Source organism: Equus quagga, unplaced genomic scaffold (assembly GCF_021613505.1).
Source record: "Equus quagga isolate Etosha38 unplaced genomic scaffold, UCLA_HA_Equagga_1.0 154_RagTag, whole genome shotgun sequence".
NCBI classification, from domain to species: Eukaryota; Metazoa; Chordata; class Mammalia; order Perissodactyla; family Equidae; genus Equus; species Equus quagga.
Window position 1 is genome coordinate 292,397 of NW_025796937.1, and position 25,926 is coordinate 318,322.

General features: G+C 40.0%; 1 protein-coding gene and 1 long non-coding RNA gene across 9 annotated transcripts in view; one reads left to right on the forward strand and one right to left on the reverse strand.

Moving 5' to 3' along the window:
- The window catches only part of LOC124233152 (uncharacterized), a 118,554-nt gene extending 98,956 nt beyond the window's left edge, over positions 1-19,598 (reverse strand). For 4 of the 6 annotated variants that reach the window (XR_006886987.1, XR_006886986.1, XR_006886991.1 and 1 more), the window contains exons 1-2: positions 18,740-19,526; positions 12,059-12,142 (exon numbers count right to left, since the gene is read on the reverse strand). This is a non-coding gene — a long non-coding RNA (uncharacterized LOC124233152). The other 2 variants (XR_006886990.1, XR_006886989.1) reach the window with 2 other exon arrangements.
- A 185-nt stretch (positions 19,599-19,783) lies between these two features.
- The window catches only part of LOC124233151 (transmembrane protein 266), a 129,065-nt gene continuing 122,922 nt past the window's right edge, over positions 19,784-25,926 (forward strand). For all 3 annotated transcript variants that reach the window (XM_046650292.1, XM_046650293.1, XM_046650294.1), the window contains exon 1: positions 19,784-19,902. The gene's annotated coding sequence lies outside the window, so the exon portion shown is untranslated. The remainder of the gene's footprint in view (positions 19,903-25,926) is intronic.

A 25,926-nucleotide genomic window follows, 5' to 3' on the forward strand; every position in this document is an offset into this window, starting at 1 on the left:
GGTAACTACCCAAACAATTTGAAATCAACAATCCAAAGTAACATATGTACCCCTATGTTCATCACAGCACTATTCACAATAGCCAAGACATGGAAGCAATACAAGTGCCCACTCACCGACGATTGGATAAAGAAGATGTGGTATATGTACAACGGAATACTGCTCAGCCAGAAAAAAAAGACAAATTCATCCCATTTGCAACAACATGGATGGACCTGGAGGGTATTATGTTATATGAAATAAGCCAGACTGAGAAAGACATACACAATATGACTTCTATCATACGTGGAAGATAAACACATGAACAAAGAGAACAGTTCAGTGGTTACCAGGGGAAGCGGGATTGGGGGTGGGCACAGGGGGTGAAGGGGAGCACTTATATGGTGACAGACAAGAAATAACATACAACTGAAATTTCACAATGATATATATTTTTTAATTGAGTTCATAATAGTTTACATGTATCTATTTTGACCACACCTTCTAGACGTTGGAACTAACCTGCAGCCTACCTTTACAAAGCACACTTGAGTAGCAGACAGTTAGAATGAGAAAAAGGAACTATGTATTTCTGGTTTCTTTTCTTCCGACCTTGGCAGTCATGGCCTTCTGCCCCTATGGAACTCAAGTTTCACAGGAAAATACGAGGTAAACTACTTGTAAAGTTCAAGATTAAGCAGACCTTGAACTTTGGAAAAAGTTTAAGCTTAGGAAAACGAAGTCCTCTGCACGGACTGGTATGGTTCACTTAAGTTTACAGCCAAGGCCTCAGCAAATAATCAAGTATGACTTTGCAGTATCATGCCTCTTTCTACATCCGTCTTCTTAACGAAATAATGTAAGAAAAGCTCTAACTTACTGAATGCTTACTATGTATCCTTTACTGTTCTAAGAACTTTATATGGATTAATTTAATACACACAACACTTTGAGATAAGAATAATATCTATTTTACAGATGAGGGAAGTAAAACACAACAAGGTTAAGTAACTTACCCACAGTCACACAGCTCATAAGTAACCGAGACCACAGCTGTATCCACTATGCATACTGGCTCTTAATATACCACCTTAATTTAATTATTATCCCTGGTCATAGATAAAGAAAGCCAGACACTAAAGTGGCAAAGACAGATTTTAATCAGTAATGTACTATTGCAACAGGGAAGAGAGTCCTGAGTGAACTGAACTTTGATTTGTACAGAGGTGACCAGGTATTTAAAGGGAGAATGAGGGTCTAGGGAGGGGAGGGGAGTGCGAACTCAGTGGAGTCAGGGAATTGAAAAGTTACAAAGAGCAGGAAGGTGGGGAGGTTTTCCCATGGAAAACCCATCTGGGTTTGTTAGCTGGCACTTATTCAAGGCAGGCTCCTTCCCTTCCACAGAGTCTGGGAGACACAGGCCCTATCTTCAGCTTTGGCTGGGACCAAAAGTAAGTTCTTCTGGCAGCCTTGAGTTTTCTCAGCAGGCACTTTAAGGCGGGAGGAAGGGTCGTTCTAGGGAGGCAGCTTTCAGCTGTTAGAAAGTATGTTAGTGTTTTGTTCAATTTTTTTTTTTTAAGATTTTATTTTTCCTTTCTCTCTGCAAAGCCCCCCAGTACATAGTTGTGCATTTTTAGTTGTGGATCCTTCCAGTTGTGGCATGTGGGACGCCTCCTCAGCAGGGCCATGCCATATCCACACCCAGGATTCGAACCAGCGAAACCCTGGGCCCCCAAAGCAGAGTGCATGAACTTAGCCACTCGGCCACAGGGCTGGGCCCTGTTCAAGTCTTAATAGGCCAAGGTTGAGGCTTAGTTGAGAAGATGGCTAAGAGGAACCTGGCTAGAGTTTGGTCAAAGAGAGAATCTTTGTTACCCCCAAAATGTGAATCATATACAGATAATATAACTGATTATTCAAGAATGAACCTAATTTAGAGCTATGTTATTTTGCCAGTCACAGTGTTGCTCTATGCATTCTCAATCTTTTATGAACAAGAATTGTGGATATAAAAATCAAAGCCAGAAAATGTCCAAATATGACTGACACTAATATCCATGTGAGTTAATAATGGCTACCATTTATTATATACTTACATTATGCCAGACAAAATAATAAAAGCTTCATTTATGCTATATAGTCCTTAACAATAATCTTGCAATGTATGGATAGTCTTCATTCTACAGAGAAGGACAGTGAGGCTAAAAGGTTAAATTGATTTTCCAAAGACTATAGCTTATAAGTGGCAGAACCAAACCTTAAACCTAGGTCTGCCTTGCTCCAGGTGGCACACTCTATCCATTCATCATTGACTCAAAATATATATTATATATATATATATATATTTTTTTTTTTTGAGGAAGATTAGCCCTGAGCTAACATTTGCTGCCAATCCTCTTTTTTTTGCTGAGGAAGACTGGCCCTGAGCTAACATCCATGCCCATCTTCCTCTACTTTTTATATGTGGGATGCCTGCCACAGCACAGCTTGCCAAGTGGTGCGATGTCCGCACCCAGGATCTGAACTAGCAAACCCCGGGCTGCCAAAGTGGAATATGTGAACTTAACCAATGCGCCACCCAGCCAACCCCTCAAAATATATTTTTGAGGGCCAGCCCTGGTGACCTAGTGGTTAAGCTCGGCACGCTCCACTTTGGCAGCACAGGTTCAGTTCCCATGCATGGACTTATACCACTTGTCTGTCTGTAGCCATGTAGCAGCAGCAGCTCACATATCAAAATAAAAAGAGGAAGATTGGCAACAGATGTTAGCTCAGGGCAACTCTTCTTCAGCAAAAAAAATATATATATATTTTTGAGCACCTACTGCATACAAGGTCTTATGCCAGGCACAGAGGATATAAAATGATGAACAAATCCAAAAAGGTCTTTGCCTCAGGAAGCTTAGAGGCTATGAAAGAAACAGACTTTAATCAAGTAATCCTACATACCAACGTAAAATTGCAACTGTCAGGGGATTGTTCCTGAAGAAGTCAAGATCTGAAGAATGGGCAGAAGTTAACCATATAAGAAGCAAAGAAGAGAATCTAATATTTTAAAGAATTTTAAAGAATTTGCCATGGTAAATAGAGTATACATATTTAGTCTTATATATTTACTTATGAATGGAATATGTAAATATATTCTCAAAATCTCAGATATAGGATATATAAAATTATTTCAAATCTTAGATACAGAATGCTTATTAGAGCCTCTTTCTCTGAATATTAGAAAAAAGCCATTTAAAGTTAGCCCACTTAAAACAGATGAAAAGTTCATATATAAAGTGGTAAGAATTTTATTAGTTTATTTCATCTTATTTTAACAAATTTTGTTGATAACTACAATTATGTGCTAATTCTTAGAAATGGACAAATCAAGTGGGTATTTGGGCATAATTTTCCTGAAAAAATTGTATTAAACAGACTTCACCTAATGTCTAGCTTCCATATCACAATTGTAAAGGTTTTATTTGTAAAAACCTTGAGATTATCGACAGTTTTCCCAAGGCCCTCTTTTAATCCTGATATTCAATTTTTTTTCTAAGAGATGAAAGAGTCATCATCATCTGTGTAATTTTTCTATTTTTCAATTGCTGTGGCCTAATTCTGCCAAATCTTCATTTGTCATTGGTTTTACTTGTGATTTGAGTTCACCAACATCATTTTCATCATCTATCCTACATCTTTTCAAGATTTGTAATTTTTCCCTAAAATCGCTGTGTATTATATTTGTGTTTTATACGAGTATTCAACAATCAGAAAAAGACTGGCCAACAATAACCCTAAGCTAGACAGGGATGCATGTATGAGGGACGACTAATTTTATAGATGGTTTCTTCATTAGTGAATATTTACTATAAATTTGGCTTCCCTTTGCAATCCTGTAGAGACTTAGACAATAAATAGCCAGATAAGTAGGATACCTGTACTAAAAGAAGACCTGTGCAGTTTAAGCAGATGGAAGCATGAGATGAGGCCAGAGAGGGAGGTATCCACTTAGCAATGCTGCCTCTCACAGTGAAAGAATATGGGCATGTGTATATCACATATGATTTAAGAAAAGCTAGCAAACAGGGTGACCATAAAAAGTAGATGAGAATCACCTAGCAGAAAGACTTTATATGACAGTGATAAAAGCTGCCACTCTAGTAAGAATAAATTCTCAAAACTAAGAGTAATTTAAATCGAGAAAAACCTCGAACCCTTTCTATACAGTGTTCAAATCTTAGTAGACATAGATCAAAAAGATTTTTCAGTCCCTTGGTTAAAAATACCCTTGTCATACATTTAAGTATCTCCCACTTAGATGTTAGCTTGCTAGTCTTACAATATTAGTAGCTCTCTGCCTGAATCAGGGTGCATCAGGAAAAGGAAAGCAAAATATTATGTATGAGGCCAGTACGAAAAACACAGTGGAGACCAATACATCTCATATCCCCAAAATCACCTCATACGTATTTAGATATAGTAATAATGGAATCTTTAGAGTCAAGCCCTTTCACTTAAATAATTTTAAAAGCTTTTGTTTTTAGAATTTAATGTAAACAAAAAAATCCTTCAGATTAAAATACTTTTTTAGGAAGTGAAGGAAATTATTTGGATCACATCTTGTCAATATGTGAAATAAAAATTAAAAAGCTAGCTGTTCTTGAAGCCAAATACAATTTTTCTATAAAATACATCCAAAATAATATGTCTATTCTCCTTAGCTCCATATTTACCTTTGGTTGGTATTCAAGAAATTCATTATGATAAAAAAGGTGGAACACATGGCTCTTACCACTAACTAATTTTAAGAAGGGCAAAAACAGAAAAGCACTATCTTTAACCTCATATGGTTGAGTCAACAGCTAGAATAAAAAAATTCTTAAATGATGAACAAAAACATTCAAAAAGACACTGGAAGAAAAAGTACATGTTCTGATATAAAGTATTTAGAGTAAAACATCACTTTGGAAGTAACAAACATTTACTAGTAGTCAATGATGCAGAACTAAAAGACATTCTATACAAAAGCCAAGACTTTATACTGAACCTGTTCCACTGGAATCAGCAATTAGTTCTTGAAGACTTTTATTTGGTTGTAGCAATTTTTAGCATTTCTTACTGTATAACTCAGTATGAGAAACCAATTTTCAAAAGGTGTTCCCTAATTATATTAAAAGTGGAATGCTGAGCTATGCCAATATTTTACTCCAAAAAGCAAAAAATGCAAACTGGGCAACATATTGAGAAGATGACTGTCAACAGTAACAGTTCAATAATGCATTTTACATATGAATTAGCCTATTGTAAAAAGTTAAAATAACTTTTTTCTCATTTCATATAACCATTATTTACTAATAAGTCATCATGACTAAAAATGAACAAACAAGAACTATCCTTGGCATTGTAGTATAGAAAAGAGACATTTATACTGTATCAGTTTAGAATGCTTTGGATTGTAGGTAACAGAGAATCCAGTTCACAATAGCATAAACAAATATGGATTCATTTCTTTCACAAGATAAAAAATCTTTAAATAGTGATTGCTAAGGTTTATCAATCTTACCAATAATGCCATCAATATCTCCAAAATTTTTGCTCCACCAGCCTGAGTGTGTTAACTTTTTGTATGCATCTTTGTTGCCTAATGATTCCAAGATGGTCAGTGTAGCTCCAAGCATCACATCTAGGGCCAAAGCAAGAAAAAGGTATAAACCCTAGTCCTGTCTGACCCTTTTATCTGAAAAAGAAATAGCCTTCCATGAAGTCCCCCAGTAGGCTCATGGGCTAGAATTGTATTACATGGCTACTGTAGCAGTAAGAAAGACTGGAAAATCAAATACTTTACTTTTCTAATTGTTGTGGTAGAGATAAGTAATGGATATGGATTCACGAACCAACAATGTCTGCCAGTCCTCAATTCAATATGCACACACACACTTTTATATGTGTTAAACAGAATGTACTCGTCGTCTCCTCAAGGAAGACAATCCCACTATCTCATCCAATGACTGCATGAAGCAAGATCTCTGGGTGATTTTCTACCTGCTCTATCAAGCCCAAATATGGCAACTCTTACCTGACCATCTGTATGGTGAAAAGATAAGCTGTCTCTAAACCACTCCCCTCCTATGCATAATGATAGAAAAGAAAAAAAGAGTGACCTCAATACAAATTCCATTAAAGTAAAGGGATAATAGGAAGCACACAGTGGTCAACAGTCCATAATCCATATCATATCTTATTAGACAGAATTCGCAGATTCCTTGGTAGGCAATAAAGTAAATTCCTTGGTTAGTGAATCTGGCGGGTCCTAGCTTAAGTCTTAGGAGGATCTGCTTCATCATTGTCCTCTGTACCCATATCTAAGGTAGGTTCTGAAGTGGGTGCCCTTCCCCAGGCCTCCACAGCTTTTGTAGCCTACTTCATGTTGGTTTGACTTACGGAAGAAGGGATGAGGATTGCTTAAAACGTAAAAACAATCACAACTATTGCCAACTTTGTGCTACAGTTGCCTCAAAAATCTATTAAGCTTCTGGTCTATTTGCTTCAGATCAATTCCATGAGTGAGTAACCACAGCCAAAAAACATTTCTAGAAATAATCTTTAGGCCTAGAAATTCTCATCTCTTAGAAGCTGACCTCTGAACTCTCATAATAGACTTGAGGCAATTCTAACAATAGTCTTAGGTGAGGAGATACTACCCTTAATCTCTACAAAATTCCAAATTATGGGGCTCTTTGTCAATTTAGAGCACGAGCTAAAAGCAGAATACCTCTATAGCAAAGCTGTATTTTTCTCCCCTCTCTGCTTTCACACTGAGGAGTACTAATTTGAGTTCACCACCTTCTGCAGGATCCTACTGAAAAGCCACAAGAAGTAACCACACATGACAGTATTCCAAATTTTTCCTATCATTTCTCCGAACAGAACAATCTCAGTTTGCACACGGTCAGCCTTCCATGAAACAGCAGGCACAGGTTAGTCAAATGCTTTGCTATTGCGTAACAAGGGTTACAACTTTCCTCTCATCTTTCTCTAAAAGAAGTCTGGAAGTAGGCAGTCTAAGGTTGGAAGAGCTGTTCAACAATGTCCTAGACTCTTTCAATTCTTCTCCTTCATAGTGCTCAGCTTGTTGGAATCACATTTTCAGCCTCAAACTTGTCATCTCATGGTTGCCAGACAGCTGTTACACCTTCAGGCTTCATGTTTGCATTTAAGGCACAAAGAGGGAAAAGAGGAGAGTACCAGCCACCTATCTTCTCTTTATCAGGAAAGCAAAAGCCCTCAGCAGATTTCCCTTCACAATCACTGGCAGATGAGAATGGGACTGTCATGACTGGCTTCAACCAGTCAGGGTGTTTTGCTTGAAGCTGGTCACATTGCTGCCCCTAACCTAAGATCAGGTTTCTTAGCCCACAAGACTGAGAGTGAGACCCTGATAAATTCACTAGGGTTATACCACCCAATGTGATCTTTTGAATAACAGCAGCCGGCCTGGCCCAGGCAACAGGCCTTCAAATCACTGTGTGTATTGGTATAAACTTTTCTCTTTAAAACATTTATGGAAGCAATAAATCAATTCTCATCCAATGTATCAGCTCACAAAAGCCACTTTCTTCAAGGTAAGCTGTATCATCTACAAATGTACTCAAGTCACCAACTGGTCAAGATATAATAGTTTCCAAGCAACCCTCGATTCACAATTTTTATATATAAAAAGGTATGTAGTTCAAGAGCATGGGCTCTGGAGCCAGAAGGCTAGAGCAAAAACCCCAGTTCCACACTAGAACATTCCACCATAGAATAAGTATGTGACACTGTACAAAAATCTTTGCGCCCAGTTTCCTCATCTATACATGACGGCTGGGGGAGAAGAGGACAGAATAATAGTGCCTAGTTCAGAGAGTTGTCTGAATATAAAATGAGGCCGGCCCGGCGGCACAGTAGGTGGTTAAGTTCACGTGCTCTGCTTCGGCAGCCTGGGGTTCACAGGTTCAGATCCCAGGCATGGACCTAGCACTGACCATCAAGCCACACTGTGGTGGCATCCCACGTAAAACAGAGGAAGATTGGCACAGATGTTAGCTCAGGGACAATCTTCCTCACACACACAAAAAAAGAATTTATACATGTCAAGTCCCTCAACACAAGAAACTCAACAAGTATTAACTATCATCACTATTCTTAACTGGAAAATCTAAATAGTGCATGGTTGCATTTTATGCAAACATGAAATGATTTGATAATAATGACTCACTTTATAGGCAAAATAGGAAATAACACAAATTCCTCCAATTAATAAGTCATCAAGAATCACAGTTTCCAGGCTGGCTGGTTAGTGATTTATAAACTCTTTTAAGCTACTGCCACATGGCAATAGCAAACTTTCCACTCTTTGCTGCCAGGAATAGTCTTGAATTATGCATGTCTTCTACATGATGTGACAGCTCTATACAGAGACGTAAAGAAGATAGAAATCATAGAGCTTCCCAACCCCAGTGACCCCTCAGTGTTACCCCTTCCCTGGTCTTACTAGAGGTTCCCTATGTCCTTGGAGCCTAGAAACTCTACAATCATTATCCAAACAGAGTAAGTCTCTGAACACGGTCCCAGGAAAACTTCTCTTGAAATAAGTCATCAGTCAGCCTGGTTATTTTTCACATGTGTGTGCCCTTCTCAGGTCTGGAGTAATTAACATCCCCTCCCATTTTCCTCAGTGTACATAACTGGTCATTTTTAATATCCTTGCTCACAAACAAATACTATCTTAACAGCCCTGATTTTCTGCTAACATGTGTCTACTTTTCTCTCCTACTCAAATACTTCTTTCATTTCTGTTTTATTTACTCACCTCCATCAGCACAAGTCTTTTTTTCCTTTTGCTTCTGACTGTCACATCTTTACTCTTGAATCCCCCAAACCACATCCAATCAATTCTTCAGGTTCTCAGTCATTCTTCACCCTCTGCCCTATCCCCATCTACTAGAGAGTTCATTTCTTTGAGGACAAACTCTTTTTATCCCAAATTTATTTTTCACTTCTCTGCAGTTCCCTCTTAAAAATCTGGTTCCCCCTTAGAGCACAAGGTGCCTTTTCCAATATAACTATTTAGTTCTTACTTTCTCCTCTTTCTCTGAATCAATGGAAAGAAGTGAGGAATAGCTTTCTTGCTCCCAAATAGTGTTTTCAGATTATCATACTGTGGTCCACTTCTCATTGTTTGAAATCTCCACCTTATCTCACCTTTCAGGGAGCTGTCCTCAACAATCCTACCTGAATACACTCATCTTTAAATTTATCCTCCTGTCTTTCTCTCAAGTCTTGGTAGAGGTGTTTAATTAAGAGTCCACAATTCAATTTCTGTTGATGTTAACATATGTATTCAGAGAGTATTACATGAACCAGAAAAATTAAACAAGTCAATGATGGTGACATGGTCAACGGAACAAATTGAATAAAATACATGACTATTTCTGTGCTCATAAATAACTTTATAATTTTCCATAATACTCCTAACTCCAAGTTCTATAAGTTTACATATTCTATCGTTAGATATATATCACGTTAGCTACTGTCTTAGACATAAATGACCGTGTTTTTCAAAATAAACCATAGCATCATAAAATTAGAAGGCCTTATGATGGGTATATAAGTTATTCTTGGCAGATGATCAGGCTACTTAGAAGACTTTCTAGAAAGAGGATTCTACAACTTTCCAGGGTAAATCATTCTAATCTTAAACACCCTTAACTTCAAAATCTTTGATTTTTCTAATCTAAATTTCTCCTGTTGCTTTTTCCCTCTGGAGATGAGAAAAGAACAGGCACTAACCTCATTATGATAGCGTCTCATCTACTTGAAAACCATTGTCACCCCTTAGCCTTCATTTTTCTAAGCTCAACAGCAATTAGGCAAGAAAAAGGAATAAAAGGAATCCAAATAGGGAGGGAAGAAGTGAAACTCTCACTGTTTGCAGACGACATGATCTTATATATAGAAAACCCCAAAGAATCCACTGGAAAACTCTTAGAAGTAATGAACAACTACAGCAAAGTTGCAGGGTATAAAATCAATTTACATAAATCAGTAGCATTTCTATGTTCTAATAACGAGCTAACAGAAAAAGAACTCAAGAACACAATACCATTCACAATCACAACAAAAAGAATAAAATACCTTGGGGTAAATTTAACTAAGGAAGTGAAGGACCTATATAATGAAAATTACAAGGCCTTTCTGAGAGAATTGGATGACGACACAAGGAGATGGAAAGAGATTCCATGTACATGGATTGGAAGAAGAAACATAGTTAAAATGTCCATTCTACCTAAAGCAATCTACAGATTCAACGCCATCCCAATCAGAATCCCAATGACATTCTTTACAGAATTAGAACAAAGAATCCTAAAATTTATATGGGGCAACAAAAGACCCCGAATTGCTAAAGCAATCCTGAGAAAAAAGAACAAAACGGGAGGCATCACAATCCCTGACTTCAAAGCATACTACAAAGCTACAGTAATCAAAACAGCGTGGTGCTGGTACAGAACAGGTGCACAGATCAATGGAACAGAACTGAAAGCCCAGAAAGAAAACCACCCATCTATGGACAGCTTATCTTCGACAAAGGAGCTGAGGGCATACAATGGAGAAAAGAAAGTCTTTTCAACAAATGGTGCTGGGAAAACTGGAAAGCCATATGTAAAAGAATGAAAATTGACCATTCTTTTTCACCATTCACGAAAATAAACTCAGAATGGATCAAAGACTAAAGGTAAGACCTGAAACCATAAGGCTTCTAGAGGAAAACGTAGGCAGTACACTCTTTGACATCAGTATTAAAAGGATCTTTTCGGACACCATGTCTTCTCAGAGAAGGGAAACAATAGAAAGAATAAACAAATGGGACTTCATCAGACTAAAGAGCTTCTTCAAGGCAAATGAAAACAGGATTGAAACAAAAAAAACAACCCACTAACTGGGAAAAAACAAGTCATATATCTGACAAAGGCTTAATATCCATAATATATAAAGAACTCTCACAACTCAACAACAAAAAAATCAAACAACCCGGTCAAAAAATGGGCAGGAGACATGAGCAGACATTTCTCCAAAGAAGATATATGAATGGCCAATAGGCACATGAAAAGATGTTCATCATTGCTGATCATCAGGGAAATGCAATCAAAACTACATTAAGATATCACCTTACACCCATTAGAATGACAAAAATATCTAAAACAAATAGTAACAAATGTTGGAGAGGTTGTGGAGAAAAAGGAATCCTCATACACTGCTGGTAGGAACGCAAACTGGTGCAGCCACTATGGAAAACAGTATGGAAATTTCTCAAAAAATTAAAAATAGAAATACCATATGACCTAGTCATCCCACTACTGGGCATCTATCCAAAGAACTTGAAATCAGCAATTCCAAAAGTCCTATGCACCTCTATGTTCATTGCAGCATTATTTACAATAGCCAAGACATGGAAGCAACCTAAGTGCCCATCAACAGATGAATGGATAAAGAAGATGTGGTATATATATATTGGAATACTACTCAGCTGTAAAACAGAACAAATCATTCCATTTGCAATAACATGGATGGACCTTGAGGGAATTATGTTAAGTGAAATAAGCCAGATAGAAAAGGACAATCTCTGTATGACTCCACTCATATGAGGAATTTAAACCTGTGGACAAAGAGAACAGATTAGTGGCTACCAGGGGAAAGGTGGGGTGGGGGGTGGGCACAAAGGGTGAAATGGTGCACCTACAACACGAATGACAAACATTAGTGTACAACTGAAATTTCACAAGATTGTAACCTATCATTAACTCAATAAAAAAATTTTAAAAAATAGTTAATATATAACTGAACATGGTTCTATACATGCAGGCTTCTCAAACATTAGAATTGAGACCCAACCTTCTATAAATTAAAAGTTACAGTACTTTCCATGCTGTGGAGTCTACACTTATTGCCTCTTAGTTAAATTAAACCAATTATCTATCATTATAGTTGACAAATTATGGCTACACGTATGGCCCCAAATTTAGAAAGAATGAATTAACAAATAATTACTTACCTGATCTGTCCTTGAGGGAAAGTCTTTTCTCCTAGATTGCAGAGAAGAAACTGCTTTTTGCTTTCTGGTTTGCCTCTATCTCTTCTGCTTTGATAGAAATTGTGATCACCATAAAGAAAAATAAAAATAGAAAACATTTTACACAACAATTCTAGTAACACATGAAGCAAAGGAAAGTAGAATCTATTTACAAATTTCATATGAGCTTTTTCTTTTACTTAGTGATATCACAGAGGAATTCACAACAGGCAGCAGAAACTTCAACCTTTTTTTTAAGTCCTAGGAAACTATTTATTGTTAACACTTCCAAATACAAGGCTAGAAGTGGGATTAGTAAGGAAATAGAGGGGCCAACCTAGTGGCGTGGTGGTTAAGTTCCTGTGCTCTGCTTCAGCGGCTCAGGGTTTACTGGTTTGGATCCTGGGCACAGACCTACACACCACTCATGAAGCCATGCTGAGGTGTCATCCCACATAGAAGAACTAGAAGGACTTGTAACTAGGATATACAACTATGTATTGGGGCTTCGGGGAGAGAAAAAAAAAGAAAAAGTTAGCTCAGGGCCAATCTTCCTCACCAAGAAAAAAATGTTATTTTTTTATCTTTTAATTTTATTAAAAGATTATTGCGTGGGAGGAAAAAAATCCTTTAAACAGGACAGCAAGGAATTATAGTTTTTTCATGATAAAAGTTACTTTCTGTGTTCTGTCTCCAACAAAAAAAAAATTTACCTGCAACATTATGGATCAAGGGCTAACAAGGATTGTCATTTCTATAAGGTGGGAGACTTCATGAGAAAGAAGGGGAAAAAGTAGCATACACTATGATATATCTTCCACTTTAAATCATTTTCCCAAAGAGTTTTACCTTATATGGCACTAAGACAGAAGATCAAAGCAATGGTTCAGAACATCTTAATTACGTAAATGTGGCATATATGAATAATATAAATTTTTACATCAAGCCAATTTTCAGAATGCACAATCAATCCCTCAGAAGTCTATGGTCTTTCTGTAGTCATACAAATAATGAACATGAACGGTTTAATAATAGTACAATTCCGCAACTAAAAAACATCCAAAATTTATCTACCTTCAAATTTGATCATGCTACTTCTTCATTTTTCTGGTTCATTTTTAGTCAGATAAATGAAAGATCAAACTTTCTTCTTTACATAAAAATAATCATAGAATCATAAAAAGAAAGAAATTTAGAGGTAGACATTTAGAGGTAGAAAATTAGAGGCAGAAAGAAATTTAGAGAACTTCTAGATGGAATAAGTTCAACACTCTCTAAATCAGAGACATTCATTCACTTAATTGTTTTACTCAAAGTTATAGAATGAATTAGAGGTGGATCCCTGGAATCCAGAATGCTTTTCCCACTACACAATGATTCCTCAAATTTATTGAGGCACAACTTTGTGTATACATGTGAGGCAGTGAGGCACCAGGATTGAACCTGAGGTCTCTGAATTAGACTGTCCAAGTTTGAATTTTGGTTTCTCCATTTACTAGCTGTGTGATCTTGAGCCAGTTACTTAACCTCTCTGTGCCTCAGTTTTCTCGTCTATACAATGAGATAACCATACCTTCCAAGTAGGGTTGTCATGAAAAAATTGATACATACAAAGCACATAGAATGGTGTCTGACATATCGTAAGCATTTAATAAATGTTCGCCGTTATTAGGATTCTATCAATAAACACATGGACATGTACTTGCTAAGTTTTAAAATAGCCTAGTCATACTAGAATTGGAATACTGTGTCATTTTTATGTTTTAAAATATATATAATCACTGATATTTTATTTTGGCACATACATTACGTAGCCAAAATAATTGTTTTGTTACCACACAAAGATGGGGTTCTCCTACCTGATGTGCATAAAAACGCCAGCTAGATTGATCTGCAAGGAGACAGGAGGCATATGCTCTCAGATCTGTCTCCCTGATCCAGGGCTGGGGGCAAAATTTACAGAACGAAGGGCAAGGGTGGTCTGAATTGTGGAGACAGATGATTGGAGATAAGGAGAAGTGAGGTAATTGATGATCTGCGCAAGCACAGTCAAACTTCATGGCTCTTTATAGGACACCTGTTCACAAAATGGCGGTGTCAGTGTGATCTGAGGGTGGAGTTTTCAGCTTCACATCAAAAGGGTCACTTACTGGGCATTACACAGGTGGTCTCAATTGGTCTGAACTAGACAAGGGGTCTCAGTTCCTGAAAAATAACTTTCAATTACTGTTGATAAGATGGGGTCAGTTTGGACCAGCCTTAGAGGGCCCGTGGTTACAGTTTCCTCATCAAGTACATGCAAAATTCCAAATATTAAACACAGAATAAAGCTCACTTAATTTGAATACCATTCACTTTGTAATTATTTGAGCCCAGTGGTATACTCAGAATTTGACACCCAGAGGGATCTTTGTTTTTTTTTTAAAAGAGTTTATTTTTTTCCTTTTTCTCCCCAAAGCCCCCCGGTACATAGTTGTATATTCTTAGTTGTGGGTCCTTCCAGTTGTGGCATGTGGGACGCTGCCTCAACATGGGCTGACCAGTGGTGCCATGTCCCCGTCCAGGATTCAAACTGGCGAAACCCTGAGCCACAACATCGGAGTGCGAGAACTTAACCACTCTGCCACAGGGCTGGCCTCTCATTTTTTTTTTAACATCCCTTCCTCTATGTGACAAAATTATTTTCAATAACAATCATAAAATGAATAATAATGGCCAGGAAAGAAACTGAAAATTCTTTCATTCAACCCTGCTTATATGCCAATATAAAATAAATATTATAATACAAAAAAGGAAAAATGTAATGGAATTAATGTTTTTTGAAAAAAGGAAAAATTTAAACCTACACATTGGTCTGCTGAAATACTAACTAATAACATTACACCTCCCATTCTCTTGATTCGTTCTTTAGTTTTGAAGCAAACATTAACAATTCGAGAGTAAATTTCAAAGTCAAAAGATATTATTTGAACTCAATTATTCAAAAGAATAATTTCACATATAAACTAAAATTTGTACTTACCAACAAAAAATATTACACCTCAAAGTTTGCACTTTGTTTCACTCTTAAATTTTACATATAAATGAAAACTCTTAGGTGGTAACACAGAATGACAACATTGAATTAATCAAGTTCTGTTTTTTCATCCTTACAATTGCTGTGCTACCATTGTTTATTAAGGATCTAAATTTAAACACAGGGATATGGACCAAAGGAGTTGTAGACATGAACTGCACCCAAAGCCTTGAATTACCCTGAATTTTTATGAATTTACTCAGAAAAATACCTGTATAACTGAGTCTATGTTTAGTGAAGCCCAATTGTATAAATAGGAGTTCTCTGAACTAACTTCCACATAGAGTATAATATTTACTAAAGGATAAATAACTAAGAAGTGAGAATTTGAAGCTCGCATATACATTACTAAAACTTAACAGTAACTACAAAAATTGTTTAGAATCTACACTCATAAGAGATTTTTCAGGGAGGAGTATTTTATAACCAACACTGTTCAGAATTTCTGGTACATAAAAATTACTGGTAATAAAAAGCAGATAGAGGGGCCAGCCCAGGGGCAAAGTGGCTAAGTTCACATGCTCCACTTTGGCCACCTGGGGATCATGGGTTCGGATCCAGCGTGTGGATGTGCACACCACTCATCACAAACAATACTGTGGCGGCATCCCATATACAAAATGGAAAGGGACCGGCATGGATGTTAGCTCAGGGACAATCTTCCTCAAGCAAAAAGAGGAAGATTGGCAACAGATGTTAGCTCAGGGCCAATCTTCCTCACACACACACACAAAAAGCAGATAGTGGGTTTTAGTGGGTTTATTATAGTTTAAATTCTCTACAGACAATGAGAATTTGTATTGCCTACACCCAAAGTGATGCTCTCATTGCCCCACTCTTGATGTACCACTGCTCAAGGTGAAATCTGCCACGGAGGTACTATCCTTGAAGATGGGCTTGCTGCATTAAGCATATTTAACCTACTTATGAGAAAACCTTTTAAAACGTGTATTAACCGAGCATCTACTGAGCACATGGTACTGTGCTTTGTTTTATCCACAGACTGTATGTCCATGAATTTTGCTAATTACAAATCATTTATTCATTAAAACCATCTCAGCAGAACTTTTTTAAAAAGCCATTTTGTCAGCAGTTATTGTGTACACTTAAATTTTTAAATAAACATCACACAAAATCACATATATTCTATTTCTCAGGCTTTTCACTAACTCAGATTGGCTTTCTCTCTGTGTTCCAAATAAATGAGGTTGTATTATAAATCAACATTTAGAAGAGGTTTTAAAATATTAACATTTACATAACCATTAACAACTTAAGATCTCTTGGTATTATTTAATTTTCATATGTTCTACTTTTACAAGCAGCTACCTCAAGAGAAGAAATTTTAACTTTGATCTCTCTCTTTTTCAGACATCCGCAGGATCAACATAATCTCCCATCTTGCCCTCTCATAATCCTGCGGCTGCATACATGCACAAATTTTCTGATTATGTGATTCTGGGACTCTTGAAAAGACAGTCTTTCTAACTAAAAGAAAACCTGACTTACCTAAAAAGGCATTTTGGTATGGGATATCATGCCAATTACAGCCACATTAAAAGCAGGTATATCTGGCAAGAAAGTGACACAGAAGGCTTAAATCCACAGTTAATTTCTTTGACTTCTGCTTCATAGGTCCCATTTTCCCATTGCTTTGGGGCTATTTCAGCCACAAAATTCCCTCTCATTAATCACCTGCAGTCTATTGAAGCAAGACCTGTTCTATTTATAGCTCCAGTAGTCCTCATCTCTCCTATTGATAAGACTCACCTGGGGGCAGTTAAAAATCACAGGCCACTTTCCTGTAGATTAGATTTTAATGGATTTGAGGTGAGGCTCCAGAATCTGACTTTAAATAAGTGTCCTCAAGTGATTCTTACAGGCAAGTTTAAGAGCACGCTAAAGAGGCCTGCCAGAGATCTTCACAGTTCCTCTAGATTGATTAGCCTCAAGGGCTAATCCTCCTCTGGGTGTTGAGCCTTCGAGTATTTGAAAACAAGAGCAGCACCAGTTTGGAGTATGCAGAATGCATCTTGTCTACACCTCTGATTTAGGTTTTCAACACCCTCAAGAATATATCAAAGATTTTAGTTTGGGTATGCGCTGTGAAGTAGGACACCACCAAGGGGCAGCATAGAGTTGACAAATTATACACGTTTTGGGATTTTTGACTTCACACTACCACATAAAATGGTTGCAGCTACATTTTCCATGAACTCAGATTACAAAAAAAAGAGCAGCACATTTAAAAGACACAGGTGAAAGATGTTAACGTGTAATTGCCACATAGTTCTCTCTCTCTAAAGGGTCTTTATAGACAGCCATTACAGGAAAAAGTTCCCTAAGTAGCATTGCACCTGAATCCAAAAACTATTAGACTGCAAAGATTTCAGGTAAACGGAAGTGGTGTTTTGATTTCTCTGTCCGCAAGTTTCAAAATACTCATCCTACTTTTTTTTTTTAAAGATTGGCACTTGAGCTAACAACTGTTGCCAATCTATTTTTTTTTCTTTCTGCTTTTTCTCCCCAAATCCCCCCAGTACGTAGTTGCATATTTTAGCTGTGGGTCCTTCTAGTTGTGGCACGGGGGACGCCGCTTCAGCGTGGCCTGACAAGCGGTGCCATGTCCGCGCCCAGGATCCGAACCAGCGAAACCCTGGGCCAGCGCAGTGGAGCGTGAGAACTTAACCACTTGGCCACGGGGTCAGCCCCGATCTCTTTTAACTAGCATTGTAACTGGATACTTTTCAGTGGTTTTAGTCAAATCTTTAGATTTCTACTAAGTGGTGAAAAAAGGGGGTAGATAACCTGGGCAAGCTATGCCAAGCTTTATTTTTTACACTTTTTCAAGTGTAGCTGAAATGTTGCTACCGCCTGTCAGAAAACTATACCCCTCCCCATCCCATCCATCCTCCCAAGTATTCTTGATCTAGCCCCACTTTCTCCTTTCCAGTCCACATTTCTTCCTTCTAGAAATGTAGAAGAGAAATCCTCTGGCAACCCACATAGCTTCTACAAATATTACCTCCAACAGCTTTTTTCCCTCTGAAATACCACCATTAGAGTTGGGTAAGAAATACTGAAAGATGAGGCAGGGCCTGAAGAAGAAATTTTACTTATTTCTCAGCTTGCCAAAATTAGATACTTACTCCCTATCTAGATATTCCTGTGTCTAAGAAAAAGTATGACCCAAGTCCCTGGGGCAATTCTGAGACCTAGGTTTTGAAGTCCTTCAACGCTACAATTTCCGTCTTTTAGCTAGAAAAGCTGGGGTGGGAAGAGGAGGCAAGAACGACAAAGACATTCCTAGGAAACCAAATGGGTCTAACCAAAACACCTCACAAAAAAACAAAACAAACAGCAAAAAAAAAAAAAAAAATGCGTTAGAAGAGGTATGAGAACAGAAATCAAGGCTGTCTGCAGAGCCAAAGGTCACCCTAGAACTTAGTGCTCTAGAAAGGAAGGTTTCTAATTTTTCCAAGTATTTTAACAAAAATGTCAAGACCCTATAGGAAAAAGGCTATATTTTTAGCATTAATTGATGGAGACTACAAATAAAAGCTACCATGAATCCAGAAGCTGCTTACGTGACTCTATTCCATTGCTCACGGCAGCACCTGCAGACGCTAGAACGAGCTGTCCACACACACGTGAGGGCTTGTTCCTAACCTCCAGAGAGCACTTGCGGGGGCGCCCCGAGTCCTCGCCGCTCCACTAGGCCGCTCGCTAACGAAGAGCCGCGCTCCTGGAACGAGCCCTCTCAGCGGGCTCGAGATCATTCCAAGGGGCGAAATCTTAGTCTTTTTATGTATAAAACACAAATACACATACGGTACAGAAGCAACTATACGGTATATATCAATGATATCAGAATTTCATGGGGGGGAGGTGCGATTAGTGAACAAAATGTCTAAAAAGGCTGAAGAAAGCGATAACGGAAAGAAAAATAAAGGTCGAGCAACACTGTCCTACAAAGTCCCTGAACTGAGACTATCAAATGAAGGTCCGGACGGGTGTTTTTCTCCCAGACAGGACACTGAGGGTCAGGGGTCTCTGATTCTGGTAGGATGTCGGCCGGAACGAGGTGTTTTCCCCTCAGTGGCCTCAAAACGCAAAGGGTAAGGCCTGCGGTCAGCTCCTGAGGGCCGTGTGCGGACGCAACGAAGGACTGGCAAAGAGCTCTGGAAACTGCAAGCCGCCGCACCAACGCCAGAGGAGGTTTCTATTCTAGGTTGTACGAAATCCCCCGGGTGGGGCCCCCTCGGCCTCCGCACTTGTTGCTTCTCTGCCCCGCCCGCCTCCACCTCAGACCTTCCCTTCGCGACCCCCTCCTCTCTCCGCACGCGCACACGCGACCCTCCGACCCGGCCCCGAGACCCCCTCACCCACACCACGAAGCCAGCGCGCTCCGCTCGGGCCCCGGTGGCGGCCGACTCCCCGCCCCCTGCCCGGCTCCCGCCACCAGCCCTGCCCGCCAGGGCCGCCGTTTCCTAGACAGCCGCGCGGCCCCTCCGCAGCCTCCCGCGCGCGCGGACGGCGGGAGGCGAGGGCGCAGGCGCGGCCCCAGGCAAGCTGGCGGCGCGAGGTCGCGCGCGCGCCCCGAGCGCGCCCCCGAGCGCGGTGGGCGGAGGGGCGGAGGGAGCGGTGGGGCCGCGAGGGGGCGGGGAGGGGGCGCAGAGGGGAGCCTCCGGAGCGCGAGCCGCGGCCAGTGCCGCTGCAGAGCCGAGCGAATCCCGAGCCCCGGCAGCAGGTATGTGTCCTCGCAGCCGGCAGTGGCTGGGGCTTCCCCTGCCTCACTGCCCGGGTCCTGTGGCCGGGGCCGGGGTGGGGGCCGGTCAGGGTTTGCAGGGTGCGTGCCCTGGAGGGCTGGGATCTTACCACTGACCTTCATCCCGCTTGGCCGCGGGAGCAAGGCGAGGGTGCGTGGGGCAGCCCAGGGCTTCAGCTCCAGCCTGGGGAATCTGCTTCTTGTCACATGCCTCTTATTTATTTTTGCAAACTGCCCTGGTTCAGGTCCAGCTGCAGATGCCTTACCTCCCATTCTTTGCCTCCGTATGCCATCTTGCATTTATTAATAAAACATGCAACCTGCGGGGGGGAGGAAGGGGTATTGCTGCTGAGGGGAATCCCATTGCAGTATAACAAGCGGGCGCTTATTTTCGCTTTGCAGGCGTGGTATTGAGGTGGAAATCCCACACCGTGGGGAATTGTGGCTTGGTTGATAGTGACCACTTCCTAGTGGGCTTCTCCCATTTGTCAAGAGGCACCACAGCGGCGGGATGGACTGTCAGGAAAGGATGGTGGGTTTTCACTGTCAGGCCAGAATCCCCATCAGGGGACAGGTGCAAGCTACAGCGGACAGTTCTTTGCTTGCTAACTTGCCAGGAAGGCTTAAACCCAGAAAATTGTTTCCCTTGATTGCCGAGAGGAGGCCTTGAACAGAATCTCTGAGACTTGCCTCCTCAAACTCATTAAGGTTTTGCATCTGAAGATGACTAAAGCTTGCCACCTGTTAGAAGTCAGACCCCATGAAATCTCCCAAAATCTAGCCCACCAATCCCTGTTTCAGTCACTAAAACTGAGATAGTGATAGGCCCATATTGGTTCTCTTCATCTTCTTTAATACTGCTTGGCTTTTGTTTCTTTTAAAATAAAACCTACTGTCATTTGATGCTCCATATATTATAGACTGAAGCTACATGACTTGTTTATATTCCATACACTTATAATACCATATCCTAAAGACTGAATTTCTCTTCAATGTATATGTTACCTATTTCCCTAGCTTTTCACCTTGCTTCAAGCAACAGTCCAAAAAGTGGGATGTATGGAACTGATCACCATTTTTTCTTTTCTTTCTCAAAATATTGTGATGAAAAGAATAGTAAAACCTATAAGCATAGAATGAAAATGGTTATCACAAGATGTTGGGATATGGCAGCAGGACTGTAATTGCTTCCAAAATATAGTTAGAGTGCCATATCTCATCATTAAAACGACACATTTCTTAAAAGCTCATATGTGCTAGGCACTGAGCTAAAAGCTGTTTGTATATGATCTCATTTAATCCTTACAACCAGCCTGTTATCTCTATGTTGGAGATGAAGCAGCTAAGACTTCAAAAGGTTAGCTAACTTGCCCAAGGTCATACAGTCAGGGACAGGATAAGGATGCAAACTCAAGTGCATCCGGTTGCTGGGAGGGGGGAGGCCTTGAGAGTAGCCTTTAACCCTGGTGTTGCTGTTCCATCTCCATTTTCATTAAGATCAAGCTTATGCATGAGCATAGAGGCTTGAATCCAATTTTCCATTTCACAGATTCCACACCAACCTTTGTAGCCTTCCAGTAAGAGAAACTGTTGTTTTGGAATGGGTCTTTGTGGAATTCTTTGAGGTGGCACTGACCTTATAAAAAATGGGGCCAAGACGTGATTCTGTTTAACTCTACCAAGCAGCAGTTAAGTTCAAAAAGTTGTTTCCTTTCAGATTTAAATCTATAAAATGTATGCACATCAAGTAGACCGAATCACTCATGTTTTTCATTATTGTATCCCACTCAATTCTTCTTGCCACCCTGCACACTATCTTCTGGTCTCATTGCCAGTCATAAGAACAACATTGGTGTGAGTGCCTTAATGGGCTGAAGGCATCCATATCAGCCGTTGACCATATTCCAGTCTCTCGGATTGTAGCAGTTATTCATTTGAAAGTCTTGGAATTTGTGCACTCAACTATAGGTGTATATTTAATCTTTTTTTGCAAGTACATTATTATAATCCAGATATTGGCTTTTGTTACACATTCCTCGCAGTTCTCCTAGACTTAGAAATTGCTGCAGTTGCATCAATGGAAAATTCACCCAGTGGGGCTACAAACTTGTATACTCAGGTCACATATTTGAGATGATGGTGAGAAAGATATAGGAAAGTCTAAGGGATTTACTGAAAATCATATCCCATGGAAGTTAACAGCTTTTAATTATAAACTGATGAATATTATTAGGTAGGAAGTATAAGACACTCTTGTAAATGTATAAACTCTGTTTTCTTCCTTGGGCGATATGACTGGTTTTAGAACACCATAATGTTACTTTTTTCATTATACTGTGTTCTGTTGACAGTAAAGCAATTTGTATAGCCATTTTGCCTCACGGAAAACACTCGGTTTTGGAAGAGTGCATTCCCCAGTGCTTATGGAGATGCTGAGATGGAGTCTTTCTGCCCTGGGGATTTCCAGTCTATGATCAGATAAACTCAAAATGAGTTTTGATGTTACTGGGAAAGAAGCAGAAAGCAAAGGGAGCTATTGCTAGATTTTGGGGGGAGGAAATGGTTTTTCCTATGTGGAGCATTACTATCTTCAGTCAGAAATCTCATGATTAAAAAGCATCCAAGAAGTAGACTAGTCTACTCTCTTCCCTTCAAGCAGAATTTTATTTAATGCAGAGCTGAGCACCATTTTTGGTGCAATGGTCAATTGGAGGAATGTAAAAATGTTTCTGGACTACATTTCTTTTTTCTCAAACCATATACTTAAATTGGGAAAAGCCAGATGGGCAACTATGGATGCTTAAGCATTATTTTTTTATTGCATCTTTTCTTTTTTTTTTTTTTTTGGAGGTAGTGGGGAGGAAAATTTTTGCAAGCTATTTAACTAGCATGCATTGCAGTGACTGATAATGAGCACATTTTAATGCATTGTTGAGTAAGACATTGGGAACTGGCATATTAACCTTTCCTTGACAGACCTTGTAAGCTACTTAGTTATGAAATGAATTTTTTCTTGTAGTATTTCTTAACTTAGAATTCTTGTTTGTTTGTTTGTTTGTTTGTTTTTGAGGAAGATTAGCCCTGACGATTAACTTAGAGTTCTTTAAAGTGAGATTTTTTTTAATTAATTAATTCTTTTTGGTGGGTAAGACTGGCCCTAAGCTAACATCTGTTGCCAATCTTCCTCTTTTTGCTTGAGGAAGATTGTCCCAGAGCTAACATCTGTGCCAGTCTTCCTCTATTTTGTATGTGGGATGCCTGCATAGCATGGCTTGTTGAGCGGTGTTTAGGCCCATGCTCGGGATCCAACTGTGAACCCCGGGCCACTGAAGTGGAGTGCACAAACTTAACCACTACGCCACTAGGCCGGCCCCTAAAGTGAGATCTTTTTCAGTGTCAACAATCTTGAATCGTAAAAGAAGTTCACAGTCAGCTTCCTTTGAAATACTTTATTTTCATCAGTCTCTTTTTCTCTCCTTGGTGGTAGCCATAGCAAGGATTTTAATTTTATTTAGAAAATGGTTCACAACCCACAAATTAATCCATTCCCTTTCCAAAGTGAACCAGTCAGAGTTCACAGCTGCTGGCCAGGCACACCCACCATAGGACATTTGCCTGTGGTTCGGGTCTCATCTGTGAACCCTGTAGCTCCCTTTGGCCCTATTTGCACTCAATTTCTCCGTTTAGAAGATATAAGGGTTCTTTAAGTTAGATCACACCAGGTGGGCCTTAGGTTCGAGGTGAAATGGAGGTACTCAGTCCTGATATAGGAGAGAGCCAGGAAATCACCTCTTCTGCATCGACACTAGCCTTTATTGTGATTTCTGCTTGCAAATGTAATGTGTATTCATGGTAAAATGTTCAGACATTTCGTAAATATAGAAGGTAAAAGATCAAGGTTAGAATCTTTGGTAATCTTACCCATCAACAATGATCAACATTAATAGTTTGGTGTGGATTCCTCCAGATTTTTGAATGTGGTTACTAAAATGTTAGTTTGCCAGCAATACTATACATACATCCATACTGTTTTGCAGTTTGTTTTCTTGTACTTGTTAATGTATCTTGGCCCTCTTGGAAGCCTTCAAATGGCATCCTTCTGGACACCTTTTATTTGGCCACAATGGGAGCTATATGAGAGGAGCTCTGTAACCAGGGGAAGAGACAGGGAGCTAATGTGTGATGGGCAGGAATGCAGCATGAGCTCTGTCCCGTGATAGGTTGTTTCACATTCTGTATCTCCTTTAACCCTTTGCACTGACTCTGTTCTTTGCGGTCAACTCTTTATAGATGAGGAAAGGGTAGCCCAAGGTACATGAGATAAGGAGCAGAGCTGGGATGCAAGTCCGGGTCAGTGCAGCTCAAGCTCTGTGCTTTTTCCTTCTTACTCCTCTGATTGCAGGCTGAAGAGAGCTCTGCCCCATAGTTCTCTGGCTGCCCATCCTGCTCTGCCTCTGCTTGTTCACACTGGCCTCTGTGCTGTCCCACCTGCCTCAGGGCCTTAGCATTAGTGGTTCCCTCTCCTGGAATGCTCTTCCCACAGATACCCACATGGTGTGCCCCCTCACCTCCTTTCAGCTGTGCTCAAAATCTCACCTCTCCCTTAAAGTTACATGCCTTCTCACAGGCATTCCTATCCTTTCTCCATGCTTTGCTTTTATTCATAGCCCCTCCTAACTTACTCTGTAAATTAGTTGTTATATTTATTGTCCTTCTCTCCCAGGGAATGAATACTCTAGAGCACAGAGATTTTGTCTACTTTGTTCACTTCCTCAACCCTGGTGCTATGGAAAAGAACTGACAAGTTACTGTGGCATCCTTGAATCTTTCCAGCCTCCCACTCTTCTTGTTTTTAGCCCTTACAATTCCCCGTAGTGAGCAACAAAACCTCTAAAATGCAAAGTCTCTCAATGTGTGTGTTTAGGGGAAAAGCAAGGAAAAGTAGAAGAGAATTGGGAGAGATCTTGTCTTATTCTTGAGTCACTGTTAGGGAGAGCGGAATCTCCCAGGCAGAGTCAGCCCCTGTAAAAATGGAAAGTTGGAGCCAGCCCTGATAGTCTAGTTGTTAAAGTTCAGCTCTCTCACCACTTTGGCAGCCCAGGTTCATTTCCTGGTCACGGAAGCATACCACCCATCTGTCAGTTGCCATGCTACGGTGGCAGCTCACACAGAAGAACTAGAAGGACTTACAACTAGGATATACAACCATGCACTTGGGCTTTAGGGAGGAAAAAAAAGGAAGATTGGCAACAGATGTTAGCTCAGGGTGTATCTTCCCCTGCAAAAAAAAGAAGAAGAAGAAGAAGAAGAAGAAGAAGAAGGAAAGTTTCCTGAGGGCTGAAGTATATGACAAGGCAGCAAAGGTATGTGAGGAGGTGGTCTGGGATGGGATGGAGAGGAGACTTGTGTGAATTCCTTCTATTTGGAGTGCATAATGTTTTTGAAGACTTCCAAAGAAGGCGATGCCACATTCCTCCAATTTTCCCAGTGGCCTGAGTCACTAGGAAAGAAAAGGAGTCTATGGACACTTACCAGGCAGGTTAATCATTGCACTAGTAGCATCAGCCTATTGCATTTTTTAAAGATTAAATACCTTTTGGTGTCTTCCCTGTTTAAGCCAGGGTGTGAGAATTCTTTGCCAAAGCACGATAAGTGTCTGAGTTTTAGCAGGAAGCATGTACCAACAGGATCACAGCCACAGATTCTTTTGGCCCAAGTGGTCCCAGACTCCTGCTTACCTTTCGTACATCTGTTGTTTGCAGTAGTTTTTGGGATGCAGCAAAATGATGGGCATTTGGGAGACTAATTCAGCCTTAGAACACTTTAGAATTGAGTACCCTGGGATGCTGGAGGGAGTTAATGGTATTGGGTTGAAGTCTCAGCGAAACTGCTCTTCAGCCATAGGGAGGCCTCCTCCCCCTCCCCCTCCTCCTCATCTTCCTCCTCCTCCCTCCTCTCTCTCCCTCCCTCTCCCTCCCTCTCCCTCCCTCTCTCTCCCTCTCTCTC